This window comes from Tamandua tetradactyla, chromosome 1 (genome assembly GCF_023851605.1).
Source record: "Tamandua tetradactyla isolate mTamTet1 chromosome 1, mTamTet1.pri, whole genome shotgun sequence".
In the NCBI taxonomy this organism is placed as follows: domain Eukaryota; kingdom Metazoa; phylum Chordata; class Mammalia; order Pilosa; family Myrmecophagidae; genus Tamandua; species Tamandua tetradactyla.
The window spans coordinates 214,900,404-214,915,357 of NC_135327.1; the positions used below are offsets into that span (position 1 = coordinate 214,900,404).

General features: G+C 39.1%; 1 pseudogene; it reads right to left on the bottom strand.

Annotated features, from left to right (window-relative positions):
• Positions 1 to 475: 475 nt before the first annotated feature.
• LOC143682697 (lys-63-specific deubiquitinase BRCC36 pseudogene) lies at positions 476 to 1,367 on the bottom strand (annotated as a pseudogene).
• Between the last annotated feature and the right edge of the window lie 13,587 nt (positions 1,368 to 14,954).

Genomic DNA, 14,954 nt, shown 5'->3' on the forward strand with positions numbered 1-14,954 from the left:
CAGTGAAATTTCTTTTCATGTCTTTTGCCCTTTTTCTAATTGGATTGTTTTTAACTGCTGTGTTTTGGACATTCTTTATATACTCTAGATTAGTGAGCTATATGATTTACAAATGATTTCTCTCAATACGTAACTTGTCTTTCACTCTTCTTAAGTTTTTTTCAGAACCAAAGTTTTAACTTTTGATGGTCTCGTTTATCAACTTTTTTTTCTCTTATGGATTGTGCTTTGGGGGTAAAGCTAAGAACTCATTGTCTAGCCCTATATTCCAAAGATTTTCTTCCATGATTTTTTTCTAAAAATTTTATAGCTTTATGCCTTACATTTAAGTCCATAATCCATGATGAGTTCATTTTTGTATAAGGTGTGAGGTTGTGGTTCATTTTTTTTGCCTGCGGATGTCCATTTGCTCCAGCACAAAGGATAGTCCTTTCAACAAATGTGTTTTCACATTTCCCCATTTTTTTCTCCCACCTTATTCTAAGGAAGAAAGTTCCTGCATTAGTTCTTCCTTTTCTTGTTGCAACTCTTGCAAGTGTTGTTGGTTTTGCTCCAGTCTGTCCTCCAACCACTGAGGAGAGGCCCAGTAACTGCTAACTGCTAATATCTGACTGCACAGATTCTTGGTAAATACTAGCCATTATGGATCTTGGTTACTGAGTCCAGGTGTGTAAGGCTGTAGATCCTCCTAGATGCATCTTGTTCCTCCTGGTACAGGATCTTGGGCAGCTCTACTGCTGATTCAAGGCACACTTTCCTAATGGTGACATGAAGTAAAATATGGATTGGGATTTCAATTTTTTCATACCCTTCCTCTTCCTTCTGGCCCTCAATGGAAATGTGCTAGCTTGGGGGTGAACTATGAAGGGACTCTGAGCTCTTTTGGACCTGTATGGATTGGAAACAAGTGTAGAGAACCCGGACAGTCTTTGTGTTTTTGTCTTCTATAAAACAGGAAAAAATAAGTCCTACATCATCTGGTACATGGCTTGGGTGTACCAGATCCATCATCTGGTATGTGGCTTGGGTGCAAATATTGATACATGAAGACCAAACAGTTATATGAGGATGGAAATGACACCAGCCCACAACTCTCAAGAGGCAACCTGTTAGTTCAGCCAACCTCTCTGCCTCTGTTGAAGCTACAGACAGCTGCTCTGGAGAAATTTCCACTTGGTTCTTTCTGTCATCAGAACATCACAAGATGAAGACAATGAATGTGAACAGTTTTTACAGTGTCAGTCTTTTCAGCAACTGTACAGATTTCTGTTACATGCAAATTTTGAGTCACTCCTTGGGTCATCACTCAACAGGAAAGCTTCAGACTCGAGGTGAACTCCCTGCACCGCCTGCACCACCCGCACCATCTTGGCCTGACACTACTTACATTCACCTCCACCCATACACATTTTAAACCATGTTTGATCTCTAAATAAAAACAATAACAATCATATTTTTGCCTAACATAATTCAACTATCCTACAAACAACTAGAAATCAGCACAAGCCCTTTGCTCAAAAGAGGATGCCAGTCTTTGGATACTATTCACTCTTAAACTGAATATCCTATAACCTAAGTACTATGACATAAAGTTAATATGACTTACTTTTTATGATAAATGGATATAAGCTAGGGAAGAAAAAAAAGAAATTTGCTTTATATATATATATACCATATACAAACATATTCATAACAAAACAAGGAAGAAATGCTTATAATCACTACAGTCCTCATTTCCACAATTGGTGACATGGACATAGCTCATATTTATAACTACCATCTTCCATCACCCATTCCATATTCCCTTTACCCTCAGCAAGCACCTCAACTGGCCATGATTCTTTGCATGATGGGGTGACCCAAGATTCTGTGCCAGTACTTGTCCTACCTGAATTGAGTTGTTGCAATTTTCTGTTAAGTTTAATTACAGGGCATAGTAGTACTAAGAAACACCCTAAGGGATCTGTTCTATTTAAGGCAAATTTTTCTCTGCCTCTATTGTGTTATAGTCAGTATTTCCCTTTGATAGTCAGGATCAGTCTTCCCGGCCAGTACAATAATTCCTTTTTTTGTCTATTGATTCAGAAGTGGCCAGGTAGCAGTCTTAACTTTTAGTTCCATGGAATCATTGTTGTGACTCCTATTGGAGGCACACCTGCTTTGGAACTAAGATCTGAAGACCAGGATTGTTTACGGTTGCAGGTAGTGGGAACAAAAATTTATCTAGCAGATCATTAGGGTTACTAGTAAGTGGTGCCACTCCCATTTCCACCCCTTTGATTCCTGGCCCCATGAATACTGGCTATAGAAGAAATAGAGTAGATGCTAATTTAGAGCATATACAGCCTTCTGAAGAATGCTGCTCCAGTCCTGCAAGGTACTGCCACTCAGATGAGGCCATAATTGAATCTTCAAAAGACTTCTATTCTTTCCTATCAATATAGCTGCTTTGGAATAATGGGGAATAGGTTAAAAGCAGCAAATTCCATGAGCATGTGCCTATTTTGTACATCCTTTCCTATGAATCAAGTTCCTTGATAAGAAGCAATACTGTGTAGAAATCCATAATGATGGATAAGGTATTCTATAAGTCTGTGGATGATAGTTTTGGCAGAAGCATTGCATGCAGGAAGGTAAATCTATATCTGGAGTACGTGTCTATTCCAATAAGAGCAAAATGCTGCCTCTTCCATTATGGCAGTTGTCCAATGTAATTAGCCTGCCACCAGATAGCAGAATGATCACTTTGAGGAATAGTACTATGTCAGAGTCTGACTGTTGGTCTCTGATTTGGGCAGATTGGGCCCTCAGCTGTGACTGTAGTCGGGTCAGTCCTGGTGAATGGAAATCCACGCTGCTGAGCCTGTCCATCTCTACTACCATACCCACTTTGTTCATGAACACATTAGACAATAACAGATGTGGCTGGGGAAACAGACTAATTGATATATACAGAATTGGTCATCCTATCCACTTGATTATTCAAATCCTCCTCTACTGGAGTTACCCACCAGTGAGCATTCACATGGGACACAGTTATTTTCATGTTTTTCACCCATTCAAAAAGATTTCTCCTCATACTTCTCCCCAGACTTCTTTGTCACCAGTTTCCTAATCATGTCCAATCTAAGTCCTGACCATCTACCCAAACCATTGGCCACAGCCCATGAATCAGTACATAGTTCACATCTGGCCTTTTCTCCTTCCAAGCAAAATGTACAACCAGGTGCATTGTTTGAAGTTCTGCCCACTGGGAAGATTTCCCTTCACCATTGTCCTTCATGGTATTTAAAAAAGAGAGAGTAGTGCTGCAGCTGTCCACTTTTAGGTGGTACCTGTATATTGTAAAGGAACATCTGCAAACCAGGTTTGAGTTTTCTTCTTCAGTTAACTGATCATAGAGAACTCCCTACAAGGTTACACACAGGGAAAGAGAAAGCAAAAAGAGGGCCTGTGCTTGTTTGAAACTGTTATGTACCCAAGAAAAGCAATGTTCTTTCCCTAATCCAATCTTGTGAGAGGCAGACCTATTGTTTAGAGGAAATTTGATTGGATTGTTCCCATACAGTTTGGGTGTGATGTTTGATTAGATCGTTTCCATGGAGATGCAATCCACTCAATTGTTGATGTGAACCTTTGATTAGAGGGAGTTGTGACTCTGCCAATTCCAGGTGATTTGTTTATTGGAGTCCTTTAAAAGGACAGACGTTTTATAGAAAACAGAAGCAACATAGATACAGATGTTTGGAGATTGAGACAAAATAGGCTGGTGCTAAGCAAGACTCACAGAAATAGCCAGAACCTGACAAGAAGAAATCTCCGGCCCCAGGAGATGCTAAGCTAAGAGATGAAACTCAGCAATTTGCCCCAGAATAGCTAAGTGTGGATCCACAGGCACTTAGAGAGGAAGCCAAATGGAATCAGAAGCTGGAAGCAATGGAACCGGGAACAAGAACCAGCAGATGCCAGCCACATGCCTTCCTAGCTGACAGACATCAGTCGTTCTTGAGTTAAGGTATTTTCCTTTGGATATTTGTATGGCCTTAGAATTGTACACTTGTAACTTAATAAATCCCCTTTATAAAAGCCAACCCATTTCAGATTATTGCATCCCAGCAGCATTAGCAAACAAGAACAGAGCCATAGGCATTTGAGCCACATCCTTGTGTAACTTACTTGTGCCTTCAGGGCCTGCTCAAACCAAATATCATAAATACCATCTCCATTTGATAATGGAGTGCTACTGGGTATAGCCACCTTTACGGTATAGGGGCTCAGACAACACCAGTACATGATAAGCAATTTGGTTTCCTTCTAACTTCCTCAATCTCCAGTTTGATCCATGGTCAAGCATTTGGTCTTTACTAAGGCCCAGTAGCAGAACAAAAGCTGTTAGAGTAGTTATCTACAGAGGATGTCAGGGCTTTGCTCTAAACTCTTGAGGGACTGCTCTGTGACTCTCTTATAGGTGACTGCCAAAGGCTCCATGCAGCATACTTATTTACCACTGACACTTCAAGAAATGTTGGCTCTCCTGGATCATATGGCCCAAGTGGCAGAACACTTGCACAGCAACCTGGACCTGTTGCAAAGCATCCCTTTGTTCCAGTACCCAATCAAAACTATCAGCTTTTCAGGCCACTTAGTGAATGAGTCAAAGTAGTATATCCAAATGAAGAATATGTTGCTCCAAATCCCAAAAGAACAACTAGTCATTATGCTTCTTGTTTGATTGTAGGAAAATCCAGATTCAACAGCTTATCCTGCACCTTAGAAGGGATAATGCAATATGCCCTATACCACTAGACACTAACAAATTTCACTGAATAGAAGGTCCCTGAACTTTTGTTGGATTTATCTCTCACCCTCTGACATGCAAATACCTTACCAATAAGACTGGAGTAGTTGCTATTCTTTGCTCACTAGGTCTAACCAGTGTAATGTCATAAATATGATGGATCAGTATTTATGAGTCACCCCTTGGTTAAATTTATGACAATCCACTGTCATCCTCCATCTGTTTTCTACACAAGCCAAATAGATAAGTTGAATGGGGTTATGGTGACAATCATGACCTCTGCAGCCTTCAAGTCCTTATCAGGTGTGTTAATCTATGAAATACTTCCAGGAAAGCAATATTGCTTTTGATTTACTATTGTACTAGGTAGAGGAAATTTCCTAACATCATAGCCTTCACTTGGCAAGTGAGGGAAGTCATGCGGGGATTCTGCCAGTTTCTGAGTATGTCAATTCAATTATACTTTCTAAAAGTGGGAAAATAAACACAGAATGGGTTCAGAGACCCACTGGCTGCACTGTGAGATAGGGCTGAACCAAAACTGTATTGATCACCTGGCCTTTATAAGTCCTTACTCTGATAAGTGGACCACAGTGATGCTTTAGATCCCCTGGAATTAATATATATTCAGAGCCAGTATAGTATAATTCCTGAATTACCTGATCATTTCCCTTTCCCCAGTGTGTAATCACTGTGGCAAAAGGCTCTAGGTAATTTGGTATAGACTAGAAGGCAGATTAACAGTATAAATTATGGTCAGTGTAGCAGAGTCCTTCCGCAAGGGGATCTGGCCTACCATTCATTCAGGGGTTCTGAGCCTGCATACAGTCTCAAGTCTGGAAATTGACTGTGGGACCATGATTCTGCTTATACGGATAAAGAAAGAATTTAGTTAACTATCCACTATTTCACTTCTAGTTATCTCATGATCAACTAGCCAAAACATAGGTTTCTGTGAGTCAGACTATTCTGAATACTTCTTTGACTACGCTGTCCATTACAACAGCAATGACCACCTTTTCTTTGATGTTTAAGTCTGATACTTGGTTTCTGCCAACCTAGGATTCAATCATCCCCATTGTGTTTAAGTGTCTAAGTTTAGTGGAAGCAGTTCCCACAGTAATATCTGATCTGCAGAGAAGAGCGACCACATTGCTCTCTTTAGGGATGAGGGAGCTGCTCTCACAAATTCATTCCTCACACTTCTGGGTTCAGAAGTGTGCACATTCTGGGCTGGGTAAAAAGTTCCTTCATGATAAATCCACTGTAACTATCCAATCTCTCTAAACTTTTGCATCCCAACATCTACATTATACCAGGGAATTTCTGACATTTCCACTCCAGGTAATGTAGACCATCTTTCTGTCCATACTTCAGCCAGCTACACAGAAAAACTGTTATGTTCCTTTGTAATGCCTCAAGCTACAACACTGAACCCAGAATATCTGCTCAATAAGCCTATATCAATAAATTAAGTTTGATCCAACTTTATGTTCTTTCCACCTTTATCTCTCATTCTTAATATTCATTTCCACATATACTCCTGATTTCTGTCTACATAAATTGGAAAAACCCATGCAGTTCTTTTGAAGTATAGCACATCTCATCATGGGACATACTTTGTACCTCACCTTTACTGGCCTGTTGGGACTTCAGTCGAGTTATAGGTCTGGAATGAAAGAGAGCACACATAGAAACTGTCCTCTCCTTCATGAAACTCTTGAGCTGGGAATTTGAAGCCTTGAACTCATGTCTTTCATTATACTTTGTAATTCCCGTAAAACTCTGTTAATGTATCAAAGACACTGTCACCTCTAGCCTTATCTCTTATAAGCATTTGAATAGCAGTATTCAATAGTAACATTTGCATACCTCTATTGCCAGTTCATACCAGGAACTAGCAGTGCCATCTTGATCATTGGAAATAGAATTATTAGAGCCTTTGAATCAAATTAGATTAGAGAACCAATTCCAAAAAACAACCTCAGAACTAACACCAAACTCATCAAACTCATCCTTAAGATTCTGTTTCTCATGAACCTTCTTGGTGCTAAAATCTCTATTCTTCAGGGTTTTCCAGGAAATATAAGACATGTAATTATTATGAGAAAGACATGAGCTCAAGGCTTCAAACCAAACTGTCTCATGTGACCATGGGGAGACCACAAGTTGGGAATTCCAACGAAGGTGTTCAACTCACCTGGAGAGGCTGGCTGGCTGAAGTAGAGATAGAAATCCTTCTTTATGACTGCTGAAATCATCAGTTTTCCCTTTCAGGCTTTCAACTGATTGAATGAGACTTCTCTCATTGCTGAAGGCAATTTCCTTTGTTGTTGGAGATATAATCCGCCATAGGTACAATCAGTGGATTAATGATTGAAATCCACGAAATACCCTCACAGTACCAATCAGGTCGGCGCTAGCTTGACCAAACAACTGGACATCAAACTGAGCCAATCTGATGTGTGAACTTAACCATAACACCGGGAAAGCAGAGGACGTTACCATGTGATGGGAAGCAGAGTCACAAGCCAAGAAACCCCAAAGATCATGGCAAGCCGGAACCTTAAAACTGCTGACTCCAGGAGAAAGCAAACCGTCTGACCCCCAAAACTATGAGACAATAAATCCCCATTACTTAAAGTGGACCATTGTGCAGTATTTGTCATAGCAGCCAGGCAAACTAAAACAAAGGATATCTGATAAGAACAGGGTTTACATGAAAATGCATGACTTTAAATCTTATAAACTTGCTAAGATGAGTTAAAAATACAGCTGATCAGTCACACAATTCTTATGTGACAGGAATTTGAGACAGGAATCAGAAAAAAACACCACCCTTCCTGCTCCTAAATAAGAAAATTCTCCCAAGGGTTCTCTTAAATATAAAGAATGAGATCAGTCCTCAACTGCATTCCAACGGCATCATGCTTTCATTTGAAATTCAGTAACATTCTTCTATGGGCGAATAAGTGAAAACACCAGGTTAGGGCTGGGTCATGTAAGCCAGCAGTTCCCAACTGGGGGTAATTTTGACCCTAAGTCACATTGGGCAACAACTGGAGACATTTTTGATTATCAAACCTTGATGACGGTGCTACAGGAATATTCTGGGTAAAGATGGGGATTCTGCGGCTCATAGCACAGACCCTGACAGTAGAGGACTATCTAGCACAAAATATTAATAGAGCCAAGGTTAGAAATCCTGATCTTAAACGCTTTCCTTCCCCTTCTCCCTTTGCTACCCGCCTGCCGGCCAGTAAACTTACATCTTTCATAAAGCCTGACTGGATGTGACTAACGAATGCAAGCATATGTGAGAGAGAGAGGGTGTGCATGTGCATAGATTTCAGTCGGTGTCTGTGTCTGTTTTGAGAGTTAATTCTAGAAGGGGAAATTTTTATCTGTTTTATTTCATCATTTAGTCATGTATATTTCTGCATAAAGAGATTAGCGTATGAAATGAGTTAGTTTTATTGTTTTATTTTTATGTTACTCATAGAAATCATAGAAATCCCATCACCCACTATCAACGATGACTACAATATCTGGTCACTGTCCTGTTATTTTTTCTCATTTCTTTGTTCTGAATTCTGGAAGGCCTTTGACTCCTTCATCCGTAATGAATATGTTCATATAGATCCGTATGTTCATTCAAGGCAGTGAAAAGGAACGTATCCTTGTTACGGTGAGAAAGATTTACAGTGGAAACTTTCATTTGCATTCCCTTAAGAGGTCAGGTGCCTCCTTGTCAATTTAGTTGCATGTAGTTTTGACAAATATCTTTTTCACAAATAAGAGTAGCAAAGAGTTCCCGGGTATTGTCTTTAGAAATGTTATGCATCCATTTGAAAACTGTCACTTAGCTCATAAACCTATTCTCATCTGAGAGAAGAAAAATTATTCTACAATTACAATGCCCTGTGTCAGTTGGAAAGTAAGGCACAAAAAGCATAGGCATTTAATTACTCTCACTATCATCACCCTAACAAGTCAATTTTCCTAAAGCATAAATTTAGCTGTTTGACGTTGCAGCAGGCAACTTCCCTGACCTTGCACTCCTGGCCTGCCCTGGGGATCATGCCTTGTCTAAGGCGCCTGATGACAATGCCAAGGGTACTTGCAGAGCTGATCTTTCTCTATGCCCTGACCAAGAGCTGTCAGTCTCCAGTTCTGGCCTGCACCCATCCCCAGAGAGGTCTACTTTGCCTGCAGGCTTCCCTTTGGCATGCAAATGTGGCAACATCAGAGAGAGGTAGAGCTGGAACCTACTGAGAGCTTTTCACTTGGGTTTTCTCCCCATGGACAGAGAGAATCTATGGTGCTATTCTTATCTTAAGAAATTACTGGGCTGAGAACTAAATGCAGGCAGGCAGATTTGATTGCAACATGTAATGATTTATTTTAATTTCTCCTCCTTTATGGGAGAGGTCTTTCTTAAAGAATTGTGGCTCTTTAAGAGGCCTGGCTGATTGTCCTAAAGTAGACTTGCAGATGACCAGGATATCACCTCTCCCAGGATAGCTCTACCCTGTGCCTCGAACGGGACATTTTATCAAACACTAGCCAGTGTTCATTAACGGTTGGTTCTTCTAAGTATCCTGATAGGGCTCCTGCCTCCATTGAGACTTGAGTGGTTAAAACGTCAGGACTAGTACCTATGAAATAGGTAGCAGGAAATGCAAAAAGCATGCAATTAAGTGCTCCACTGAAAAAGTAGAGTTTAAAAGCTGTTAGCACAGAGAAGAGTGAATAAAGAAAACATCGACCTTAATTTATAAACCTCATGATTTCTTACAACTGTGGAACTGATTTTAACTTTTTGGAAACTGAGAGAAGCTGAGATTTTATTTTTTAATTTTGAATCTAAATGACGCCAAACTTTCAGGTGAAAAGGGAGAATTATTATGGATATTTCTCCAGGGTTAGCTAAATATCTCACTTTTAGCAGGGGTTACAAACTTCAATGCTTGTAGGGACCAGGAATGTGATAGACATTAGTGAAATAAGCTGGTAAGAGGCCATCAGGGATGATGACCATTACAGCTGCCATCCAGAAATCTCAGGCAAGTCCAAAGAAGGCAGCTGGGAGTGCAAGACCAATATTGGCACACTGTGTAATATTTCAAGACAACCTGAAAATCCATATTGTTTTATGTGAAATTCCCCAATTTGTAAATGTTAGCTAAAAAAAATATTTTCAAATGTAGTCTGGGCCAAATGAAATACATGTGCAGACTGAAAGAATGCAGGAATATTTAAAGCATGGGTTATTTCCAAAACCCAGCAGTTCTACACGCGCATTTGACTGTGGGTGACAATTGGGGATAGTAGGAAGAAGTAGGAAGGAAGTAGTAAGGAGGGAGCAGATGCTACCAGAGTGTACAAGCTATTGGAGGAAACATGCACTATACCTTAATAGTGATGTAGGACTTTCAGCAGGAAAATGACAACCAAACATACATGGTCAAATTTCTCTCTGTCCGAATATAGTCTGATACTGGATGTAAAAGGGGGATCACTTAAGAAGGTGGTACAGTATTTAAGATATATTTAGGTACTATATTTAATACCCAATTAATTATATATTTAAGTATTCTATAATACAGCTATTTATCTAATATGTAAGTTTATATAACTACACATGCATAAAAACTTCCTTTGAGAAGAACATTGCATGGTAGGAGGCTAAAACATCTTTTGCACCAGCAAATTAGCATCAGAAATGGAAAAACTGGTTTCTTTTTTAACAACTTTTTCTGAGTACAAATGAATCCATATTTACCATAGAAAATTTAGAACATTGAATAAAGCACAATGAAAATAACTGCAGTTACCCAGAGCACTGCCTGCACCATTACTAAGTGCTAAGGTCAGCATCTCTGAATCTGGCTAAGATCAGGAAGAGGGGGAAAGCTGGAGGTGGCTTGTGGTTGGTTGCCAATGTGGAATACCATTAGGATGCTCTAGACATAAGTGGGTGGGTGCAGGAACATTTTAATGGAGCTAATTTCCTATCATCAGCCTATAGCTTGAAGGCTAGTACTACAACCATTCAGATATAACAAAAAAGGGTAAGCTACTCATAGGTTGAAATTCTCTAGGATTAGAACTTAGACCCTAGAATTAATTGGTCACAGAATATGTACGTTTTAAATCTTCTGTTAAGTCCAGCCGGTGCCCACACTGTCAGTAGTAAATCATACTTCCTCTCATATTCTTGAATCCTCATTAAAGTCAGTTATTAGCATGCAGCTGATTGTATTTTCCAAAAATGACTGCAAAAAATATTTCCCATCCCACTTTCTCTTCAAGGGAAGAGTGTCAAAGTCACAAAAGAAGAAGTCATAAAAGGAGAGAGTTTCCATCCTGTTTCTTTTGGGACACTTGCTTTTGGAAATCAGCCATTATGTTGTAGAGAAGCCAAGTAGTCTCGTGGAGAGATTGCATGCAGATGATCTGGTTGACACGCCACTCTGTGGCTCCAGGAGACAACTGTATTAACCACCAGAAAAGTGAATGGATGAGTCTTTCCAGCTGAGCACTCAGACGTTGGGAAACCGAATGAGTTGTCCTTGTGATGTCCTTTCTGAATTCCTGACCCACAGAACCTATGAGCATAATAAAATGATCACCACTAAACTGAGGTGGTTTTTTACCCAGCAATATATAACTGGAGCATTTTTTACATTTGAAATTCTTCAACAATTTAAAAGGTAAAATGTTATTTTTGGTTAAATTATGTTTATTTAATTGTTGTTAGTCTAATTCCTTCCTCCCTTCCTTCTTTCCTTTCCATTTATATTGCTTTTGAGAATTGTTTCATTACTAAGAACTGAAATTGTGAAAGTATTATATTCTCCATCCCCAATGATTCTCCAAAGCCAGGCATGTGCTTTTACCAATATTTATTAATAATATAATCAATAAAACCATGCATTATAAGATGGATGATACACGTTATCCAAAAGAAGAATTTAAATCTATCCCCTCTCTCTCACTTTCCTCTAATATTGATTTCTGAAAATTTCCTGCCTGCCTACACTTCCTGAATCTAGCCAAAGAAGCTCGCCTTCCAAAATAAGATTTCGTGGCAGAGGGCACCTTCTCTATCACCATCTGGCATCCCTTGCAAAAGTCTAGAAGTAGATAAGACCACAATTCTATTATCTCGATGTGTGACCAGGATTTCAGGTGTTCACTTTACAGTTCATCTCAGTCTTACATTGGATGGTGGGGCTATCTCAATTTTCCACTCAGGTTATCCAGAGAAAACAGATAAGGTGAGTAATATAGGGTCTGAGTCCTGTTCTTTTTTTTTTTCCCCTAAACAGATTCCCAAAATGTTGGACAGCAGTTTAATGTAATCTGACCTAAGGGAAAATGAAATGGAAAGGAAAGATGCAATAAACTTTACTAATAATAGCAGGTAAAATACGTTATTGGGGCATCTATCTTGCACTGTCCATGTTGTAATTCAGACTGTCACTTAGCTGTGTAACCTAAGGCAAGTAAATTAACCTCTTTGTGCTTTAGCTTACTGTTACTACCTACCTCATAAGTTGTGGTGATAATTAAATGATTTAATGAATATAAAAGGCTTAGAACAGTGTCTGGCAGAGAGTAGTCCTCACAAAATGTTTGCTGTTTTTGTTGTGCTGAATGTTGTATTTGATTACCAGGGACATTAGAGGAGCCAATTGATTTTCCTATAAAATTTATGAATACATAAATAAAATAATTCAAAGTCTCTGAAAAATAAAGAGTTGCTGGTTATACTTACTGGTTTATATTACTTGGCTTAAAATATTTTGTTCTTAGGCCACAAGCCGTATAAAGGAAGGTGTTTTAAAATTTAAGGCACGGAATTGGAAAGGGATGTAGAGGTTTGTTAACTCCTTGCACATCCTGTTCTGGTAATTATTTCGGTTCATATATCTCACTTGACTCATCCTTTGCATGTGGCATTGACAGCTCCACAAGTAAAAGGGCAAAAGGGCTAGTTAATGGTACATCTTTAGGATAAAACTTACCCTAAATGCATTCAACACAGAGGAGTGAAACAAAATATTGCAGTTTTGCCAATGGTGATCCTCTTGGACCAACCGCCCCCCCCACCAGGTTCATATGCAACATTTAATTCTTCCCCCCAATATTGTTAAAAATGGAACTTTCAAACAGTAAGGGGGGAAAAATCAAGACACCTAGAAGACATCTTCAAATTTCCATTCATGAAAAGAGACTTAAAGGTCAAGCTTAGATTTGTTTTCCTCTACTGAAGACAAGACCTCTATAAGAAATTAAACTTCTTCCTTTCTTTTCTTTCTTTCTTTCTAAATTGGCCATCTCAACAGGGGATGTGAAAAACTGCTGAAAGAGAGCAAGGAAAAGATGAAGAAAAATAAAAAGGGAAGAGTGAGAGCCTTTGCCAGAAAAATGACTCCTATAATTTTTCAGTGAAAACAGAGAAGAAAACTTACAAGTTCAATGCTTGCTAAATTTTATGCCTAATAATAAATGTCCCAAATGGCATACGGTTATTCAAGGGCCATTGGAATTGCAGGGCGCTGTGCAGAGCAGCCCTGCCTGTTTGCACATGTGCGTATACTTTGAATTTTCACTTGCCTGTATTTATTCAACAGATGGCAAGGCTGGTGGTAGGATCAAAGAGCCTCCCGAATAGAGAGCAGCTCATTTTGTGTGGGGAACCTGTCAGGTAACCCTTTCTGCTGTAAACAAACCGATGGGCTGGTGCTTTCCCCAGGGGAGCGAACTGCAAGAAGCCACAGAGGGGAGAGAGGGACTAGGAAAAGCAACTGAACTCTGGAAGACTTGATGGAAAAGGGTGTAAGAAGGTATGACTAAGACCCCCAACATCAAAGCTAAAACTTCTCTAATCATATGCATTTTTTAATTAAAGAATACTTTTATGTGGAATACCAATCAGTAAATCATAAAGAATATATACCTTGATCTTGCTTTTAAATAAACTATAGCATTTCCAAAATGATATTTCTTATTTCCTTTTATTAAATCTCCCTTGGAAAGGAAACATACTTAAAAGTTTTATGATAGTTTAAAAAAAAATCCCGAGATGATTGGAATCGTGTTGCATAATATCGGATTTTTACTTTCAATATTCAGCAAAGTCAGGTTTCTGTGAACTCAGATTAAATAGCAGATTGAATCTATTAAAACCAGTATGTTTTATTCTCATAGGATCAAACCATTTCAAGTGTGCTCTCATTTAGGTATCGTACTGTCTCTCATTTTAGTATCTTTTCTCCTTTATCTGATTAGAGCTATATTTATCAACTTCAGGACAATGGTGCAGTATTTAATGTATATAATACATTTTTAAAGAAAATAAAAGGACATGTTTCCTTGTCCTACTTCTCTTAGAATTCATGTGTCAGATATCAAAGACCTGTGGTGACCTGAGGGAAGAACTGGATTTGGGAATATAATGTAAAGGTCAATTGAGTTAGAATGATTCCTTTCGTCCAGATACAGTGTCATTATTTGAAACAACAACAAAAATGTTATTTAAGGGCAAACAAAATATTTGATGCATAGTATTTGGATCCTAAGGATTTGGTTATCTCCCATAATCTATGCAGACACAAATAAATATAAATATGTACAAGGATGGGTACTAAATCCCTAATGCATTACGAAAGTAAGGGAGATATCTCTGAGATATGTTTCTCATACTTTTGAGATTGAAATAGTGAATTTTGTGCTGCTCCACCCAGATCCCCTCCTCAGGGCTAAGACGATCAGATCCAGCTCCCAACACTCTCAACTGTGTCTCTCCTGGGAGAACTGCCCTCAGATGTAGGCAATCGCTTTGCCAAGTCCTATCAAGCCCATGGTAGGGAAAGTCTACAGACTGTGTAATTAATAAAGCTGCAGGTACAGCTGTCAGAGGCCCAGATTTGACCTCCTCTGTTTATTGTTCAATACTTGAAGATTAACATGTATTATATTTTTAACAATGAACATTAAGGCAAAAATTTCCTTCAGCATAAGGCTCGTGCCTGAAATGGTGGAAGGTACAAGACCCCAGAAGGGTCAGAGCCTAGATTCCTTTCTCCTGTGGGAGGGCTTTTTCCGTGAAGGCATTGGGGTTTTCATTACCAGCCAGAACAAGTGT